General features: G+C 34.5%; 1 protein-coding gene across 5 annotated transcripts in view; it reads right to left on the bottom strand.

Moving 5' to 3' along the window:
- Gpr174 (G protein-coupled receptor 174) overlaps positions 1 to 18,288 on the bottom strand; it is a 35,064-nt gene extending 16,776 nt beyond the window's left edge. For 3 of the 5 annotated variants that reach the window (XR_009224840.1, XM_046421709.2, XM_046421754.2), the window contains exons 1-2: positions 17,876 to 18,288; positions 5,204 to 5,296 (exon numbers count right to left, since the gene is read on the bottom strand). The gene's annotated coding sequence lies outside the window, so the exon portion shown is untranslated. Of the gene's footprint in view, positions 1 to 851; positions 893 to 5,203; positions 5,297 to 17,875 lie in introns of all 5 variants that reach the window. The other 2 variants (XM_046421727.2, XM_046421736.2) reach the window with 2 other exon arrangements.
- Between the last annotated feature and the right edge of the window lie 495 nt (positions 18,289 to 18,783).

The following is an 18,783-nucleotide window of genomic DNA, read 5'->3' as shown; positions in this document are numbered from 1 at the left end:
TTAGCAGACTTTTAGAAATTTTCTGTTAAATGAAAAATACAAATGTCTTTATATTTGTAGAAGCACTGTTTTCAATAGCCAGTTCTGAATGATGTTCACAGTATGACATTTAAAGGTCACTTAAGTTATAAAATGTAGAAAAAAAGTAAATTTTTAGCTATCAGGTTAATCACTTATATTGGCCACTGAAAGCATTTAGAGATCACAAATTTTACCTTCTTGAGAACTTTTCTTTTTCATTTACTGAGAATGACATTAAGATTTTTTTTCTTTTTAAGACTTATACCTTGCCCCTCATTTCCCCATTAGAGAAAATTGGTCTCCTTATTGGTCCATTGCCAATGAATAAGTACTCTAGACACTATCCCACTGAACTAATTAGGATTTCCTAAAAAAAAAAAAAGTCATAATGTGTGTGTTTAAGTATTTGGTAAGCATATTGAATAATCTTTGGTAACAAACAAAAAGAAAGCACCTCCTTCAGAACAATAATAGGCCCTAAAGCTTCATGTTCATATAACCTTAGAAAAATCATCCAACTAGAAATTTACCATCTTAATCTGCTAGCCATTAGCTAAGGCAGAGTATACAACTCATTGCTTTTTTAAAAGATCCCAACTCTTGAGAATATACATTTAAGCAGCCATACTGTATTATGATCAAAGAAAGCAAAAATGAAAGCAAATCAGGCTTAAAAAAATCACTTCCTCTCCATTCACATGCACCAAAATGGAGTAGAGCACACTTCTCTGTGGCAATGTGGTGTTATTTTTACTTTCTCTAGCATAGCCTGCTGCCTTCACATGGCAGGAAATGAAAAATCCCTCCCCCACCATAGCCAGGGGACTCACCAAGCACCTAAAATGGGTTGAACAGGCTCTGGTCCCAAAACCTGGAGTCGGGAAATAATGATATATAATTAAATTTATCAGCTTACAAATTTATTTGCTTACTTTTATTTCTGCTATAGATAAATTGCTTCTTCCACTCTATTGTTATCAACTCAGAGTATAAGGCTGGATTCCTGGATACCAGTAACCCTATGAAATTAATTTGTGTTAGGATGAGTTTAAAAGCAATGTGTACATTTGTTTGCTGTTATTTATTTCTAATTTCCTTCCATTACATGAATGTTGTGAAAAGCTGAAAAGGGTGTTTTCAAACCAAAACTGGTGACAATAAATAAAAGGAATTTTTCCAGGAATGGCATTACTTACAATATATGGTTGGTTTTCACTAGTTCATTGGAGTGAAAACTAAGCAACCAGCCACATTTTGAGATTCATTTTGATAGAGTTTATTGAATTTTTCCACCTGTTTTCTTTATAACATTATAACAAGTGTTGAAATAATGACATTTACCTCTAAGCCATGAAAAATAACTTGAGTTCAGATGCCCTTGTTGTACTTATCAACTTAAGTATATGTTAAGTTTAAAGAGCTGGAAATACAACTCTGACAGTGTGGACAGTGTGGAGAGCAATTGGTTGTTTTAGTGATTATATCAGTGACAGTGTAATTACAAATATGAAAAGTCTGTGTACTTTTATTTTAAGATGGCCATCAAATGATCATGTACTATCATTGTTTGGGCTGCAATTGGTCTTTAATCTATTTACCTATCTATCTACACATCAGTCATTTACACAAGCTTTCACAGATGGGATCAAAGGAAGGTTAAAACAAACAGATAGTAATTTGAAAGGATAAATTTATGTAAAATTGAGACCCTTTTCTTTTCCCATTCTTAAGTCACTGATACCACTAAGAGCTCAATGTTTCAACTTTAAAATCTTTCATAATCTTTCCCTCTCTCTTTGTTAATGGGTTCAACTGACCCTCCTTGCAAAATAAAATTGTTTTGATCTTCCTTCTTCTGCCTTTTCTGAGCTCTGTCAACCTGACTTCCTTAACTCTTACATCTCTGAAGTATGCCATGGATATATCATTTATAGCATACCAAGATATCTATATCCTAGAAATATCCTTTTCCTTGGAGGGTAAGTAGCATTCTCCATTTGCAATTTTTTTATATCTTAGAAAAAATCACCCAAGAAACAACACACACACACACACACACACACACACACGTGCACATCAACCCTGCCCACAGACACACTACTTTCTGTACTCCATTAAAAGCTTGGTACAAACATGGAATTCCCCACAATGATAATATTTTCTCTTTTTAAATTTCTTTTAGTTATAGATGGACACAATATCTTTTTATTTTATTTATTTATTTGTATGTGATGCTGAGGATTGAACCCAGTACCTCACATGTGCTAGGCAAGTGCTCCACCACTGAGACACAACACCAGCCCAATATTTTCTTTAAATAAACTATCACAAATCAAGAATCTAAGTAAACTTTACTCTCCTAAATTGTCACTTTGAAAGGCTATGTGCTTATTCCAATCATACTCTTACTGCCCAGAATATTTCTGGAAGTATTTTTTAGAATTACACTCAAACTATGCATCATGTTCTCTAGAATAATACAAGGAGTGACAATTTTTTGCCTTTTAAAAGTACAATCGAAAGCCATGCATAGCAAAGTCTAAACAATTAAATTAGAGATCCAACAGAAAATGGTATTTTGGTCAAAAGCAAGTTGTGACATTTTCCTTAATTGGCTAAAGCCAGTTGTAAAAAGAATTTCAAAGGAAAATTATGAGAGTATTTGGTGAACAACAGCATCATTAGAATAAGCAATGAATGTCTGTAAAGTGACATTCAAAATATAAAATGTGATACATTTTATTTATATTAGTCAAAACAAAGCAATTGGTATAATGAAGAGTGCTAGATTGAGAGGGATAAATATTGCACTCTTATTCCATTTCTACTATTGAATATACATGTGACATTGGAGGAGTCACATAATTTATTTTTTTTTTGAGAGTGAGAGAAGGAGAGTTTTTTTTTAATATTTATTTTTTAGTTATTTGCAGACACAACATCTTTGTTTGTATGTGGTGCTGAGGATCGAACCCGGGCCGCACGCATGAGCCACATCCCCAGCCTGGAGTCACATAATTTCTCTGAGCAATAATAGGTAGGTTAACTCAGATAACATTTAAGGACAATTCTAGCTCTGATATTTTATGATTTTAGGTTTTAAAATAGCCTTGACATTCCATGTCATAAATATTTGTTCATATGTATGAATATGTAATTATTACCTAATATTTTATAAATAATAAGGAATCACTGGTAGGCAAGAGTATGGACTCTGGAGGCAATCTTCCTGGATTCAAAGCCTGGCTCTGCCACTTTCTGTCAGTGTGACTTTGGATAAGATAGTCATTTCTATGTCTAAATTACCTGATCTTATAAGTGAGGTGATTTAGTAACTACTTCTAGGAGTAGTTAATGAGTTAATATTTATAAAGTTCTATTGTAAGTAATATATAAATATATCAAATAAAATAAATTGTTAGCATCTTAAACACTATAAAATAACTGTACACATAGATAAATGCCGTGGCAAAAGACTGAATACTGGTTAATGTTTCCAGGAGGAAATAATTTAAGCAATTTATGTGGATATATTTACACACCTATTAATAAAAAGTTTTTTTGGGTTTTTATGTTTTGCTTTTTGTTTGCTAGTACTACTGGCTGAGTATTTTATTCCTGTCTATCTCTTAAGCCAGAGGGTATAACTTTATTAGTATTTTTCATGACTACCAATAAATGAAAATTAATTTCCTCCAGTTAATTTAAATTTCATATCAGAATAATAATGAAAACATCACCCAGCATATCTGTTAATACCTTCAACAGAGGCATAGTACTTCATTTGAGCCAACAGATGACCACTTTTGATAAAAGAGGTATGCCACTGGATGTGTAGGGTATTACACCTGTCATGAATCACTAGTTAATGAATATTACCAAAATAATGTGCTTCAGGGAGGTGCCTGATTTTTTTTCTCTGTTTCACTGAGCTCTTAACTGTCATCCTGACTATAACAGTAGAAGAGGCTCAAATGGTCTTGAGTAAAAGATCTTTCCTTTTTAAGAGAAAAATGCAACTAGAAAGAAAGGAACAATTGACTTCAATATATGTTTCATATGCTTATAAACACATATTTTAAATAATTAGGGTAAACATGAATATATTCACATAGAGGATATGTGTACTTCAGTAGTTGTAGTACTTACTAAAATTCTGACCTCCCAGTTAGAGATATAAACTAATGTTATTATGGTTAAGGCCTGTTTCCCCTCATGTTCAAGTGAACTACACTATCATTTTGCTCTAGTTTTTAAACTAGACTTAAGCATTAGACATATCCCTAACAATGATTAGATATTTAGGCTACTGCTTGGGTAACACTACTAAAAACAGGCATCCAGACAAAGAATTCAAAAACAAACATTCCAAATGCTTCCTACTCTGAAGTCTGTATCTTCCAAAGCATTCCCTAACATGAGACTTACCAATCAAGGAACAAACACTTGCCTAATATTCACTTGATTCACCAACATCTATTATAATTTTCCTCCTCAGTAAATGGCATTCCCTTCTTTAACACACAAGTATTACTGTACTGTATGTATACAGAGTGGTAATATACACTGAATGAGATATTAATATTTTAAATGATTAAAATTGAAATCATTTATGTGACCTGTATGTAGGTTTATTTTCAAAATGGGAATAAAGGCTGGGCACCCTGGTTTTCTAGTTTCCTTTTTAAGTCTAAGAAAAAGGTCAAACAGCTCATAAAATACAGGATCAAAACTAGGGTGAGATAAAGGAGGCATTCTTTTTGACACAAAATTTAAGGGGTTTCCACAAACTTCAGTAATAAAGGTAAATATTATTAAAATGCAATGTTTGTTACAAAATCAAAATGAATGCAAATATCCATGATGAACACAATATCAAAATAGTAAATAAACAGAGGGTCAGTATGAACAAATTTTGTGGGGGAGTTTAGATCCAATGTGACACAGTAAAATATATTTTACCAATACTCCAGAAACCAAAGCCTCCCCTGTTTTTTTTTTTTTTTAAGGCTGCATATCTTGACTACTAGAACTTTGCTATTATTTGGTAATCTACAAAGTAGACCAGCACATGTGTAACAGGTGGCTAGTGGGGCTCTCGGTATCTGTCCAGGGAGCACAGGGTGGAAAATATTATTTCGGGAAAGGTGCCAAAACAGAAGTTAAGATCATATTTGAATACCTTATTGTTTTCTCCAGTGCTGATGAACTCCTTAATCAGATCAAGAGGGTCTCCTGAGGAAGTAGTGATAGGTCTGGCTTGATTAATTCATTCCTGAAAGAACACAGAAAAGCAGTAATCAAGTGCAGCATGGAGAAGATGCTCACAGAGGACTAGAAAATCTCAGCAGGTAGAGACTGAAATGGATTATCATGGGCAAGTGAGAGTATCAAGACAGTTATACTTGGCCCTTAGTGATAGCCAAGTACAGTAAGTGGGAATTCTTTTACCATCTGACATCTCTTTTTGACCTGGCAGCGTTTAGGAAGGGTGAATGAAGGTAGGAATGTCAGTGGCAGGGCTTACAAATCACTCCCTGGTCACAAGACATTCTTAACTATGATGAGCTATCCTAGAAAAATCCCACAACCTCTAGTCAAACTCATAACACAGTTGGAGAGTAGGAGCTTTCTTTATCTCAGTCAGCAATCTTTTATAAGGAGTTCTTATCACCACAATCCTTTCATCGATTCATTGATTAGTAAATACATATGACCAGAGACCCAGCTAACCATTGGCTGTCAGTACTGCTATTTCTGGGAGGCAAATTAAATTTTACATAAATCTGCCTTCCACGTACCCTAGCAATGCGTGTAGGTAGCTTCCTATGTGAGATGACATCGGGGCACCAAAAACTACAAACCCACCTCTCTTTGCTCCACTTTACCTATGATTTCTTACCCAGGATGGTTACCTTGCCTGAAATGTCTCATTATAAATTCAGTCCTTTAAGGCACTATGTCTGCAGTAATCTCCTGAAAACACTACAAGGAGTGGTCACACATTAAATTAGTATATTAACTGCAGTCAACTAGATGAGCTAAAATTCACTTCAGAAAGTCAAGATTATGAAATACAAAGAGTTACATTTTACTTGGTATAAAGAAGAGTAAAGGAACATAAAGGGAGGCAGTCTTAGGTATGAAATACAGTAGGATTACCTGGGAAGTCATATTGCTTCATAAATGTTGAGAAGGGATCCTACAAAGGAGAGAAGAGGGCCCAAAAGATAGAGGGAAGGCAAACAATGAAATAGCTCCTAAGTTTGCATGTGGGCATCAAGTTAGTCCTTTTAATGAGGACTAATAAACATAATAGGTTCTCAATAAACAGTATTCATCCTATACTTCCTGCATCTAGCACCTGATAAATAGGATACTTGGCACATAGGAACTTCTCAATATTAAAAATACTTGAGAAAGAAAAATAGTGGCCAGAATAAAATCTATTATAATTCTTTTTTTTTTGTCTTCAAATAAGGGTAACAAAGTAGGAGAAACAGACCAGAGAAGAGATGAATAACCAAAATACATTCCCAGAGACCCAGAATCTGAAGTGGTTTCTCTGTCTGTCATGGGGGTTACTAAAGAAAGCCCAGGCAGGAAATTGCAAACTGACCAAGTTCTTATCACTGTTGATAGTTTATTATGTGTTAGATCTGCCCAAACACTACCTCGTTGAACAAATATATGAATATTTGTTAGAATAATATTGTACAAGGACAGAGTACAGTGACTGAGCAGAGTTTCAGTTTAATCATGAACACTAGGAAAAATCTAGCTTGTTAGAAGATTCTATTAAAATGGTGAATATTCTTAGGTACTTTTTAATTTTAATCATTTCACTTATTATATTTCACGGATCAGAGGAGTTAGGCAAAATATCTGGATCACTTTAATTTTTGTAGAATAGCCATATACCCTAAAACCATTCTATTTTGTTTGCTATCTTTTTCAACTCCTAACATAGGTTACTTAAGCTAAGGGAAAATAGTAAAATAAAGAGCACTAGTCAGAGATATTGGACACCTGGCTTTTGTCTTGGCCCTATCACCAATTAATAGTGGTGTGACCTTGGGAATGTCCCCTTCTATTTCTGGACCTTAATCTTTTATCTGTAAGATGAGGAAGTTGTACTAGATTGTCCCTATGGTCACTTTGAGCTCTGATAGTCTAAGCCTAGTAGAAAGATTGCTTTGTCAGATGGATTCAATTCTAGATAAGAGTTGGAGAAGACACAAAGAAAGCCTGTGTCCTTCCTTCTCAGTGCTTCACCACATCAGGCCTGACTGAGAATCTTCACACCACAACTCTTACTGCCTGCACTCCATATCTAACCCAAGACCCATAGTTTTAAACAGACTTTTCTAGTTGGCACAGACTTGTTCCTGTCATGAACAGCTCCCAATCAAAGCATCCCTTCGAGACAGTGTCCACTTTTAAGCTCAAAACCTTGTAATTTGATAAGTGGATTTAAGGTAATGAACTAACAATAGATCTAGAAGATACATTAAGGATCTTCACAGGGAACATGCAGGTATTTTCCTAGTAACCTTCTTCAAATAACTCACTGGGACAGCTGCAGATCCATGCTAAAAAAGAACATATCACCATGGGAGGGGAGTAGGGGAGAGGTTATAGACAGTTTGAATTCCTCATATCATAAACTGAATCCTCTTTATCAGCCTAAACATAGAGTAATTCAGCCAACACATATACACTGAGCACCAGGAACAACATGCTGTTTTTATTGATAAGCCTGTTGGTGACATGGATAATGATTCAATGAGTTTTATAATAATTTCTCATTTGTTAGCAGAACGGATTCAGCATTTTAACAATCAGACTTTGTTAATCTTTTATTAAAGCTTTGTTAATAATCTTTTTTGTTGTTGGTATTAATGATTGAACCCAGGGATGCTTTACCACTGAGTTACATCTCTAGCCCTTTGCATTTTTTTATTTTGAGACAGATCCTTGCTAAATTGCTGCGACTTGTCTCCAACTTGTAATTCTCATGCCTTAACCTCTCAACTCACTGGGATTATAGGTGTGTGACACCAGCCTGACTGTTAATAATGTATGAACCTCCATTGATTCTTTAGGTTTGGCAAACAAGATAACTGAAACGCAGCAAAAGTAAGAGAATCAGAATTACATAATATGTTAATGGCAGAGCCAGGACTAGAACATGAGCTTTAATTCAAAGGCATTGTATTCCTTTACACATATCACATTTTCTTCCCACTGCACATTCTCAAATATGTATATGGATATTTCTCTTTCCTTCAGATAGTTAAACCATTTAAATGTAAGTTTCATATTGTTAAGAGCTATCAATTTTCTAAATCACACACCAGTGTACAAATCAGAAATAAGCATTCTTTCTATTTTATGTCTGCAATGGAAACCAATATTCTTTATTATGAGCAGAAGAAACTATCACATATTCCTCTCTCTTTCTCATTCTTTTCTTTCACTCAACCTCCCCCATACAGAAACACGAATGTGCAGGCCCTCTTTAAGTTGGTTCCATCCATTTATACTGGCATTCAAAGATGAAAGAAAGTAACTAAAATGGGGCAAATTATCTTTTTCTTCTTTGGACTCTTTCCTGCTGATAAAGTTTACTAAACTACCAAGCTGGAAGGAATGGAGTGGAGAGAAGAGGAATAATTTGTTATAAATCAAATCACCATGCTAGATGTTACAGGAAATAAAAAGAAAGGAGACATAGTCCCTGTCCTCTAAAACCTGTAGACTGGCAGCAGTGACCCAACAGACAAAACAAGAGATGTATAAAATAAATTGTTAAATTGTGCAGGTCAAATGCTAATTTTTATAGAAAGTGTCCCTATACTTAAGGCACAAACCCACAGTAAACCTTAAGGTAGTTAGGCTATTCCATATGGCATTTATAAAAGCAATGATTTCAGTGTAAATCAAACTCACGTTTCTCTTTCTCATTTATTAAGCTGCAGGCAGGCCTTATGACTATTTTACTCCTCATAAGCATTTCAAATTGAAAATTTGATCAAGCATAATGCTGCCATGTGCTAAAGGAAATTTATCAGGGGACAGGAAGGTGCCGCTTAATTTTTGCAGTGTGATTTCGATCTCATAGCACATGGTACTTTGCAAATTGTAGAGCAGCCCTTACCAAAGAAATGCAAAGTATCTGTTTGACATAAGCATGGTGATCCATACTCGTGAAAAATAAGTGCCCTCTATCATGCTATTTTCACAGATAGAGAAACTGAAAAATAAGGAAGCTTAGTTGTTTTATTTTTTTCAGGTTTATACTCTTAGTCGGCCTAAAAGAGCATGACTTAAAAACTGAAGCTTATGATTGGCACCTGCTAACAGCATGGTTTATAACAGAGTACATGAATGGATGTTCCAAGGTACTTTCTCTATTTCATCTTGGTAAGGAAACACGGTCATGAGGGCATGTGTGTACAGAGAGCCAGGAGCACATGGCCAAGAACAATCAACATTTTCAGGAGATGAACTGACCTAAAACCTTGTACTTGTGTTTTGTTTTCTTTAATTCCAAGTTTTGAGCTGATTAAGATAATAGTTACTACATTACATTTCCAGTTAATTCCATCTGTAATGTAATCATAGTTTTTGCTATATACTTGGGACAGGTATCCTGTAATTCCAAGTCCTTAGTGCTAAGGAAAAGGTTTACTCATAAATACAAAAATACTAAATCTTCTCATGGTTGATGTGTAGCACTGATGTATATATGAAATATCCCATAATTTTCCTTTCAATTCTAATGTCCCTTAGCACATGGAGAGTACAGTAGGATGTCAGCAAGTAAGTACACATAAATAAAATATTCCCTTCGACCTGTTTAGGAGAGCCTCTTTATATATTTCTTTCTCTGAGCCTTTTACTTGTGTTGATTTTAACTTATATCTAAAACCACATATTTTGTTTAATCTCTGACTGAGACTTGTATCTGCAATTCAAGCTCTTTGCTCTTAACCTCTAACATGACATAGATTAGATTAAGAATAAGAAAGCAAACTCTCTAAAAAAGTTCTAATATGATCTCTTTTTCACATCACACCAGCTTAATTATAAGTGGGGTGGTGACTCTCTAATTAAAGTAAAAATTGTCAAGCAGTTACATACTTTCTTCCTAAATCCCTTTCATGCTATCATATTTAATATGTGGTAGCTTATCCTCCCTGAGTAAATAAGCTCCATGAATTCAAAGTTTGTATCTTATATGTTTCCTGTGGTTACCCATATCATAACAGAAAAATAGTAAACTCACCATAAAGATTGGTTGGAGAGAATTAAAGTGTTTCAGCTATAGTTTTTATAATCCCTCAATTTGTATTCATTTCATTTTGTATTTTGTATGTTTTATTCAATCCCCCTCCTACTTCCAGATCCTTCTAGATTATATCTAGTAAAATAACAGATTATTTTGAAGTTAGTACATTTTGACTCCCACTATTATAAATCTCCTTGATTCTCAAGTGGAAAAAGATAATTGTCTTTGTTGTGAGATGTGACTTTTTCATACAGGGACAGCACAGCATAACGGAAAGAGCTTTTACAACCAACAGAACTGGGTTTGAAATTAAATATATACTGCTTTTTGTATGTCAATGATAGTTTAACAATGTAGTATTTTTGATAAAGAAACTGAGCAAGGGATGCCTATAATTCCAGCTAATGGGGAGGCTACAGCAGAATTATACCAAGTTCAAGGCCTGCCTTGGCAAATTAATGAGACCCTGTCTCAAAATAAAAAATAAAAAGGGCTGGAGATGTAGCATACTGGTAATGTGCCCCTAGGTTCAATCCCTAGTACAAAAAAAAAAATGGAAACTGATCTAAGGCAGTGGGCAAGTTCTTAGAATTTTAGTATGATTTTCCTCATCAGGAAAATAGGGGAAATAATAGATCTGTCATACTGTAAAACATCTTGCCCAATGCTCAGTACATTTTAAGTGTAAAATATGTAAGAATCACAAGCTTGTTTGATGACTTAGCACCCAAGATCAAATTTAGAGCCAGTAGTAGATAGGATCCAAAATCCTAGATTCTGGATAGCTACAATGATATTTAATAATTTCTTCTGGAGTCATTACAAAGAAGATGCTTGATTTAGAATAGGGCATAATTTTAACAGGAAGAAAACAGCAGCTCAGAGATGGTCTGAATTTGATGATGACTCTTCGTTGATGTCAAGGCATTGGCCTTGTATTGAAGCTCACATCTAGAACTGTGAAGAGTTTCTGAGAATTCCTAAATGTACTTCCAAAACCTTAAAAAAACTTTGAAAAAACTCTGTTTTTTTCTTTTTAAATAAACCAAATTGATCTCCCAGAGCTGTGGGAGTAAAACAAATTCAAAGACTCAGAATTCTCCATGAAGAAAATGAAGTCAGTATGTTTAGGAGTGAGACTGAGGAAATCAAACCTCATTTACATTGCAAAATTAATTTTTCAAAATTAAATATAATTTCCCACCCAGTCTAAATTTCCTGAGTGATTTTTCTCCTTGAAAAGACCTAGCTATGTTAAATGAAAACCTTACTTTGAAAACAAATTTTGAGATATGAAAATGTATTAATTTCATCTTTATAATTGAGGTGTTGGAATTATTCAGAAAGATAATGAACTGATCACCACATCTTTGAAGTGGTTCAAATTCCTAGGTCTAACATCACAAGTGGGTTAATGGGGACAAATAGATTAGGCTTAAAATTTCCAAAGCAATGTGATAAAAATCTCTAGAGGGGAATGTACTGGATGATTCACCATCAATTTCCATCTTAATATGTATACAAAATATTTCCAAGTTCTCAGGTGCCACAAAATGAAAAGGAATGGGGAAAAGATTGTATCTATACCCAGTGTATTTAAGCAGCTCACATAATGAAGGTATCACAGCACTTTAGGAGAAAAGCATGATTAGCCATCATGTCCATATTTTTCAGATACTGGTTTTACTCTGGCTATATATGTTTGGCACCAGTCCCAGTCAGAGAGTAACTTATAATCTAAGGAAATCAACCTTAATATCTCTTCCTTATTGGACTATGTCACAGAGATTTTCAAATTTAACAATTTCCCAAGATCAAACAGTCTAAATTTCTTGAGTGATTTTTCCCCTTGAAAAGACCTAGACACACAGATGATATTTTTCAAGGCGCTATTCTTACAACTGTAATTTAGAACTAAAATGTTTATTAACAAGAAATTCTACATCAAATATGATCCAGATCATACCCTGTGTTCTGAAAAACAACCCTGTTTTCCTTCAAATTGTAAAATATCCTTGTAATATTTTGCTTAATCAAATTTCATGGTTCAAAAATGAGGGAAGTTTACTGTATCCTCCATGACCAAAGGGACCTTTCAGCAAGGTAGCTAGAGCAAAGTCCAATGTATGATCAACCATTCAGGACAACTTGGGCTCCAAAACTACTTTTCCTAATTAATCCATATTGATTGTCTAGGCTGGCCACCTCACAATATATTCTGTCATATTCATACTCTGCTTCAGCTGGGTAGATTTTTCTTTTTAGTCCTCATAAGATTTTGGAAATTCTGAGGAGAGTTCCTTCAGAATGTGTCAGATGCCTTAATATGGATTATGTCTGCTTTTGGTAACAAAATGAGCTTATCTACCATTAATAGTTCTTCCTCAAAAAGGCTAATGGTATGTAAAGTGACTGAACTTTATTTTATTAGAAATACTGAATAGTTTTATGAGTATTAAAAAAATAAGTACCAACCATTTAAACCCTAGCTTCCTTAGAGAAGACAGAAGGCTGTGGTACCTCCAGAATAAGAAGATGTCAGAGGGGCCTGGGGTTGTGGCTCAGTGGTAGAGTGCTCACCTAGCATGTGTTAAGACCTGGGTTTGATCCTCAGAACCACATAAAAATAAATAAAGGTATTGTGTCCAACTACAACTAAAAAATAAATATTTTTTAAAAAAAGATGATGTCAGAGGTCAGACAGAACAAGATTTTTAAAAAAAGATTCCAATTAAAAATAGCAAAAGTCAAATAAGTATATCTTTAGAGGGTTAAATGAATAATACCACTGATATAAGAATTAATAGATGTCATTTGAATATCTCTCTGCATCCCCTTCCCACTACTCTTCCCCATCTCTAATGACCACTCTTCCATTATGTTAGTCTACAAATTTGACTTAATGTTTTTTTTACAAACAAGAACATGTATTTTCATGTATTTTTCTTTCTGTGTCTAACCTGTTTCATTTACCAAAATGATTTCCAGTTCCATCCATGTTGCTGCAAATGACATGATTTCATTATTTTTATGGCTGAATAGTATTCCATCCTATAAATATACCACATTTGCTTTATCCATCCACCCATTCAATAGTATCTGGGTTGATTTCATATTTTGGCTATTGCAAATAGTGCTTCAATAAACATGTGCAAGTATCTTTTTGGTTAAAATATTAAATTTCTTATAGGTATATAGCTAGTAATGGAATTGCCAAATCACATAGCAGATTTATTTTTGGTTTTCTGAGGATTCACCTCACTGTTTTCTGTGATGGCTATCCCAGTTTCATAAGGGGCACCAGAAAACACAGTGTGGAATCATCAATGCTAGGTGTTACTTAGAACAATAGCATAACTATAGGGCAAAACAACCTATAATATATTTCAAAAGGACTAGAAGAGTATGAAATTCCCAACACATAAAAATTATTAATGGTTAAATAAATAGAAATGTTTATTAGCCAGATTTGATTGTATACTTGCATTAAAATACCATACTGTACCCCTTTAATATGTATGAATAAAAATAAGTAAATGTGAAAAAAAAATCAATAAATACAAATAAAAATTAAATATAAGAAGAATTAATGGGGAATCAGGAAAATATAGATTAAAATGAAATACAGACTTTAAAAATTCCCCTCTGTGGGCTTTTAAAAATTATAATTTAGTGACAATATTTAATTAAAAATATCTCTGATAAATAATAAATCAGTCTTTATCAACATGCCATTCACTTTTCAGTATATGATTTTTTTAAAATATTTGTTTGTTTTAGTTGTCAATAGACCTTTATTTTATTTATTTATATGCGGTGCTGAGAATTGAACCCACAGCCTCACACATTCTAGGTAAGTGCTCTACCACTGAGCCATAACCCCTGCCCTCAGTATATGATTTGACACAACAGTTTAAATAGACTAGACACTCAGAATAATATACTTTTAGTTTTAAATAAACAACTTATGTCATCTAATATCATCTAAAAAAGATCCTATACTACAAATAGTAAACCACTATCCTTTTATCCTATACTGAAGTTGTAAGAATTACTTTATCACATAAAAATAAATCATTAGCTTATAAGAAATACTTGAATCTGATATGTCAAATAAAGCTTAGAAGAATTTTAACTATATATAGCAATATTAAAAATCATATGCTGATGAGAATGTAGAGAAACTTATTGTTTAGTATAGTGCAACATTAAGCAGAAGATTTTAGAGGAAACAAATATATTGTCAGGAAGTAAGAAAAACTTGAGGGACTTTTGACTTGATGGCATATATTTGCATATATTTTAAGTCCCCACTGAGATAGTAATCATGCTGTCTGAGATGCATCCAAGCCTGAATTGGCAGCCGCTTGGCAGCCTGGGTTCCTGCTCTAAGCACAAGTCATGCTTCTACATATCCCACATAACTGATCATGGCAATCATTTAAAATTCGGTTTCCTCACTAGATAAAGTTGTAAAAGTTCCTACCCATACACAACTTTTCAGGGTCTGTACAGACTTGATTTGGGTTAATATCATGTATTTCCAATTTTTTTCAGGAACTCTGTCTGCATTTTGATTCCTGGCTGATGCAAATGATTGTTGCAATGAAAATGATGTCTCTGTATCATGCACTCTTCTCCCAATATTGGTCTTTGGAAGGCTAACCCAAGAAAACCCACTTTAATTTTCTAATCTCAGATAGTACCTGAATATATGGTAATTAGTAATAGTGAAGCCACTAACTAGTATATCCTCTTTTGGAGTCAAACACCACCAATTACTATAATGATTTAGCTTCGTCACGCTGTATCCTTAGCTGATCGGCACATATTTGTTTTTGTTAGGCAAATATCCCGAAGTCTTAACTTTGTTGTTGTTGTTGTTGTTTTGGGGTACAGGGGATTGAACTCAGGGGTATTCGACAACTGAGCCACATCCCCAACCCTATTTTGTGTTTTATTTAGAGACAGGGTCTCATTGAGTTGCTTAGTACCTCACTTTTGCTGAGGCTGGCTTTGAACTCACCACCCTCCTGCCTTAGCCTCCAGAGCCACTGGGATTACCGGCGTGTGCCACTGAGCCCAGGCACAAATATCCTGAAATCTTGATTCATCTTCTCAAACCTCAAGACTTCCCCAATACTCTCTCTTATCGTCTGTATTGGACAAATTGTTTCCCTGGCACTAAACATAGCACATAGTATAAAGTACATGACTAAGTATGTGTTAATGTTGTATTATAACACTTAGCATTAATTTGCATCCTGGGATTTTTTCATATGGGCAGAATAGGAACAATTCTTTCTTATTCTTACAAGGAAATAGTAGAGTGGTAAAGCCCAGCAAATCAAGGTCTGATACAATATTGGAGCTCTTGGGATAAGACTTAAGTATGCCCTGGTATTGAGAGGTTCTTGAGTGATTTCAAAATGACATCTTTTAACATTTCCAAATGAATAATGCATATCTCAATTTACAAGCTTTGTTGGGCAGCAGGAAGAAGGGAAATGAGCACTGGATGAGGTGTCAAGAGACTTAGATTCTAGCTTTTTCTCTGGCAAAGACTCACAGAGGTACTTGGCCTAGTCACTTCAAAAGCTAAGCCTGGGTTTTTCCAATGGTATGATGTAAACTGGCAATCTCTTTCACTTTTCAAAGCACAAAAGAATCTCAGATATTTGCCATTGTTACAGTGAATGACAGGATTAGAATTTTGTGTTTGATACGTTTTTATTCTTTCACTGGGTATCTGAGACAGCTTCTTGAGAGATCAGCCCTAAGAAGGTTTGGAGCAGGTCATTTTGATGCGTAAGAGTAATGGTACCACCTGTGGCCCCTTCTCTCAGGCTCAGGTGGGGGAGGGTCAAGAAATGGAATTAAATTCCATTTCTGGTTTGGGGTATCTGACAAAAGTATCTATGAGAGGAAGACAGAAGGCATGCTTCTTTCTCCTGTCCATTTTACTAAGTACAAAGAGGAATAATCAAGTTCATCTATTCCTAACGGTCTTCAGGTGAAAGCCTATGAGCTGTTTTCAGCAACATCCCATTTTGTGTTTGCTTACTTTTATAATAGTCAGTACCATAATGCCCTGGCCCCAAATGAGTAGATACACTAGACATATTTCCCACAGAAATATTACTACAAATACATTGTAAGGCATATCTGTACATGTGTTCATAAGTACAAAGCTCATATTTTGCAATTAAACTTTTTCCCCTCTTGGACACAAAGTTCATGGAGGATGGATTTTATGTGATTCAAATATTTGCCAGTGTTACTCAAGGAATCTTCCCCTGTGCTAATGAAGTTGAAGTCCATCAATAAGATTGATACTATTGCCTATATACCAGAGATTTAAAGCAGCTAGAGGAAAGAAATACTTTTTGCTGAATGACCCAAGCTCTGCCAAAATAGTTAGTTCTACTTATTTAGTCAAATTATAACTTTGTCTTTCCTGGAATATTAGAGCAATATAAAAGTAAACTCCACACACATCATTGTTGACAGCAAAGGAGCAGGAAACTTACTTGAGTTTTAATCCTTATTTATGTTATATCCCTCCCTATTCCTCCCTTTATCTCAAATGGAGATCAATTTTTCCTCTATTTTTATCTCTGGATGTAGCTCCTAATAATTATATGTCATTGATAGCCTTATATTTACTATAAAGTGAGAAGGCATCTTTCTAAATGTTTTCTCTTTGTATCCAATCAGTAATCAAAATGCAAATCATAAAACAACTTAACTTACATTTTGTCAAAAATATGTTCAGTCAGTTATGAATATCTGAAATGAAAATTTAATCCAAAATAATTTTTAGTGTACTGATTACTTACTCTGATAATATGGTTTATCTATGAGAAACAGCAACTGTGTCTGTTGTCTTTCTTATTTCCCCTCTGTCATTATAAACATGTTTTTTTTCTTACTGCCTTCTTTGAAAGCAGAATGGCCACAGCTACCATTAATTACAAAAATCCACTTTTATAGTAAAAAATATGTAATTTATACAAGCCCAGAGGATGATTCATTCATATTGCTGAAGGTCCTGAAATATTCTAGTTCTCATTTTTAAAATCATACCTCATTTTAAAAAGGAAACAAAGTTAACCATTTTAATTATTTGATTGATTAAAAAAATCATCCCCCAAATGTTATAGCAAAAATCAAATAAAAATCACTAAAAATCACCCTGAATGTTGATGCAAGAAACTTTTCTTAGTATTGAATAGGTTAAATTACAAATGTTCACAGGGCTATTTATTTAATATAAATTGAGCTAAACACATTGTGAAAAATTTCTCCATGCCAAATTTACATTTCCCCAAGTTCAAAATTATCTCCCCCCTCCCACTGCAGGAATTCAACCATAAAATTATTTTTATTTGTGAATATACCAAGAAAATGACATGTAAGGATGGTCCAGGCTCATTTTATCCATAACTACCCTCAGATTTCACAGGTTATCCAGAACCTGCTGTGGAGAGTCCAATTCTAGATATCAAGAGTGAAAGGCACAGATGAAAGCTAATTATGCATTAAAAATTTGGATCCTACCGTTTCAGTTTCTTTCTCTTTCCTCCAGAGATCTCCAAAGAATTCATGCGACAGCCACTTCAATAAGGATGCCAGTGATCTTTGCATCAATTCTCCCTGTTCTGAGAACAATCAATCCAATCCTCCTTTACCATCAAAAAAAATCAGGAAAGAAAAAGAAAATGATGAAAGTAAGAAAGAAAAATGAAAGAAAGAAGGGAGGAGGGAAGAAAAATGAGTAAAAAAGGGAAAAGAAATCCAAAAGAAAAAATGATGAAGGCAAAAGAAAAACAAAGAAATAAAATTCTCAGGAGTACCTAACCACTACCATGTTGAAAAACATGGTACTGAGATGTCAGAGTGAAATATGCAAGCTACTCTGTGCACACTGAACATTTCCGTTTTCCAGGGGGCAGCGTGCTCACTCGCTCGCTCTCTCTCTCTGATTAATGATGCAGGGCTACGCTACAGGCTGTACATAGAGCCTGCAAAGCTTCACACTTAGCAGAAGAAACCCTCCTTTCTATTTATAGGGCCATAATGCATTGTCTTCCAATTCTGTGGTTGCACTCAGCATTGAGTTTGTGATAACACACAGACTATTTGTTTATGGAGCCCTTTGGGGAAGCTAGGTGCCCTCTGGTCCCTTCCATAGACCACTGCAATATTCAGTATGATCCTTTATCATAGCTTCTCAGTTATGTTCCAATACCAAATAGGATATTTCTCTATCTAAGGATGCCCCCTAGGTCTTTCCCATTAGAAGAGGGCAGGGTGGGGATTACCTCTGTCTAAGGCATTTGTGCATATGTTTGAAAGGAGCATCCTGACAATGAAATGAATATCCCACTTCTTAAGAGGAATTTGGAACTATAACCCACCTTTCATTTCCTGTCCACCCACTCTTTGTTGTACTCAGGATCTCTATG

The sequence above is a fragment of the Marmota monax genome, unplaced genomic scaffold (assembly GCF_021218885.2).
Source record: "Marmota monax isolate L192 unplaced genomic scaffold, Marmota_monax_Labrador192_F-V1.1 WCK01_AAM20220418_F8-fsc00258, whole genome shotgun sequence".
Taxonomy (NCBI): domain Eukaryota; kingdom Metazoa; phylum Chordata; class Mammalia; order Rodentia; family Sciuridae; genus Marmota; species Marmota monax.
Note: the sequence above shows the minus strand (reverse complement) of the source record. Positions and strands in the feature narration are given on the sequence as shown.